The sequence below is a fragment of the Arachis hypogaea genome, chromosome 7, assembly GCF_003086295.3.
Source record: "Arachis hypogaea cultivar Tifrunner chromosome 7, arahy.Tifrunner.gnm2.J5K5, whole genome shotgun sequence".
Classification (NCBI taxonomy): Eukaryota; Viridiplantae; Streptophyta; class Magnoliopsida; order Fabales; family Fabaceae; genus Arachis; species Arachis hypogaea.
The window spans coordinates 9,656,239-9,659,617 of record NC_092042.1 but is presented as its reverse complement, the minus strand read 5'-3'; positions in this window follow the sequence as shown (position 1 = coordinate 9,659,617).

The following is a 3,379-nucleotide window of genomic DNA, read 5'->3' as shown; positions in this document are numbered from 1 at the left end:
TTTGTATATTCCTGATTTTAATTATATTTTTAAATACTCTAAATAGATTTATTTTATTATATTATATTTGACATATGAATATATGTTCCATCATGTAATTAAATAAAGATATATTTTTTAATGATAAAATTTAATAACCAAACTAATCATTCTAGGACAAAAAGAGGGATTGAGGGAGAGGACCAGGAGATGACATTCGCGCTGGCCATGTTGGAAAGGACGGCAAAGTTACGAAAGAAGGAAATTCAACGACGTCGTTAAGGATGATACACTGAAGAAAGAGAAGAAATTGCGTAATAGAGCAGTAGATGACGACTGTCGCTTTTTGTCACAAACGTCGACGACATGCTTGGAAGGATTTGAAGCTACGTGGTGAAAAAATAATGGAGGAGTTGGAAGGGTGCTTCAACGGGAATGGAGTTTTTGATAATTATACTATTACTCATCTCAAATAGTAATTATAAAATAATTTAACCATGGTTAAGATAATGACCAATTAGAGTGTAACACATCATGAAGGGTAACTTACATGTTATTTTAGAGGGGGTAGGATAGAATTCACCATATATATATATATATATATATATATATATATATATATATATATATATATATATATATATATATATTATCAAGCTGAAAATGAAATTGTAGGATTCGAGTTTTCTTTTTTAATATTAATTTGAATCTGCCAATAGTAAACAAGGTCTGATTTAGGGTTATTGAAAATATAAAGGGATAAGTATTGTTTTGGTCTCTCACGTTGAGGGTCGGAATCGAATCCGTCCCTGATCTAATTTTCGATTTAGAATTGTACTTAACGTTTTTTTCGTATTAAAATTGTCCTTTTTATTTTTTTGGACAAAAATACCCTCTCCCTTTCCCCTTTCCCATCCCCCACCCCCACACCCGGTCTCCCCTTCCCGCCTCCCCCTCTCCTCCCCCCACCACCAACCCCACCCCCATTCCCGGGTCTCCCTTCCCCCCTCCCCCTCCCCCTCCCCCGCGTGTTTTTTTCTTTAAATTTTATAATTTTTATTGAAGTAAGGGTAGTTTAGGAATAAAATTAAAAATTTTATTAAAAAGGACGATTTTAATACGAAAAAAACGTTAAAGACGATTCTAAATCGAAAATTAGATCAGGGACGGGTTCGATTCTAACCCTCAACATGAGGGACCAAAACAATACTTATCCCAAATATAAAAGTCTGCAACTCATTCAACAGTCTCAGATTCCGTATTTTTCTTCAAGCTCGTCTTCTTCCTCTGGTTCTCTGCATTTGTATTTTTCTCCTTCATGGTATGTAATCCAAAAATTTGTTAGTGTGGTTTCTGTTATTATTTAGTAGAGTGAGAAAAATGAATAATAGAGTACTTTTGAAAGTGTATTATTTTGGATGATAGAGTACAAAAATAATACCCATTTCTATTCATCTTCTAACAATAACAACAACAATAATAAACTTTCTAACAATAATAATTTTAATTATAAAATATTAAAAAAATAAAAAAAACCTACATCTGGTAAAAATGATAATAATTCCTAAATCAATTTCTAACCACAACAATAATAATTAACCACCTAACAATAATAATTATAATTACGAAATATAAAAAAATTTAAAAAAAAACTTACATATTTTGGATGACTGAGATAATGTATAACATAAAATTCAGGACGATCAACATCTCTAAAATTTTTTTCTTTGGCATCTTCAGTTTGCTATCACCATGCAAGCTTGGAGGGTGGAAAAAGGAAGAAGACGAACTGGTAATGGGTGTTGTTTGGAAAGAGTAAAGTGAAAACAGATAGTGAGTGTGGGGGTTTGTTCGGTGGGTCGTGTACCGGACGGTTCGGGATGATCTTTGTACGAGTAGGTGGGGTGTGATGCAGAAGGAGTCGTGAGGGTTAAACGGGAAACCGACGTTCCGAGCTCTTGGCAGAGAAGGGGGGTGCCACCTGCAATGACACTCCGACGCTTAAGTCAGTCAAATGTGCAGGCAAAAAAGGGGGTAAGGCGGTATGTGACGTACCTTGGGGGAAGGGTAGGTCCTTCCCCATTTATACCGTGTCAGAGGTGGGCCCTGCAAGGACAGGCCCACCTTCCTCGAGACCTCCCTTGCACAGCTGTAGCGGAGCTGTCAGGGACGTGTGTCCGGGTCGATGATTGGGCGCCTTGCTCCTAACCGTTCAGGTCGGGTGGTGCCCGGGTCGGGCCGGCCCACATTCAGTTTGGGCCAGGCCGTACCAGTGCCTCCGATGTGCCAGCAACGACCGTAGGGATCGTTGGTGGCGTGTCCTCTCTCCTTTCGTTCGTTGTCGCCAGGTCAGACGTCCGTGGGGGGACGTGCCTCTTGCGCGCGTCTATTCATTACTGGAACGGCCGCTTGTTGCCTCGTTTTTTGCGCGAAGCATTAAATGTTCATAATGGGCTGAAAAATCCTGTGTGCAAAGACTATTTTGCCCTTAGGCCTTTCGCGCTTCCTGGGTGGCAGTTTTAAACAGTTTTTGCTTTGGTTTTTTCCTTTACACTCTCGTTCCTACTATCTCCTTCTTCTTTACCCAGAAAATCTCAGAACTTTCTTCTAGCATCCTCGTGCATCTTTCCTTCTTCCTTCTCACTTTTTCGCAACCGATTCAGGTAATCTTAAATCCTTTCTCTCTTCCGCTTTAATGTTTTCTTGCATGTCTATTGTGTGCACTTGTTGCATTTTGATTTTCGTAGGATAGACATCTTTTTAATGTCAAGCAGGGTGTGTTAGGGGGTTACTGTTCCGAGGGTTACCTGAAACTGTAGGTCGATCTCGGATGAGATCGTCTGTTTTGGTGGGAACCGACGTGTCCGGCAGGTGGGTATCGGCCGGAGCTGGTGTGTCTGACCTGTTGGACTTGGTGGTGGTGCTGATCCTTCGTCCCCGGAGGGTGGGGGGTACCTGCAAGAGACTCCGATGCTTAAGTTAGCAAGGGTATTAAGCAGGTATTGAGTAAAATCAGAGTATGAGTTATACCTGGGTGCTCCAGTGTATTTATAATGGTGAGATGTGGCCTCCTGCGGATAAGATAAGTTAGTTATCTTATCTTATCTTTATCTTATCTTTAAGTGAGGTCATCTTTAAGGGAACCGCCTTTATCTCTATGGGCTTGGACTGCCCTTGGATTTGGGGCGCGTTCCTCTATTTGGGCCCTTCGTCCGGGCTTTCCTGTGACTTGGCCGAGCTCTTTGAGGAGAGGTCGGATTGTCCTGACCTGAAGAGGTCGGTCGCTTTGTCTGTAGAACATCCCGGATCGGACAGCTCGATCCAGGGTTTGAATAGTGCCCCTGCTTGAGCTTTGTCTTCTTTTTTCGAGGCCGAGTCTTTTGACTTCGGTCCTTTCTTC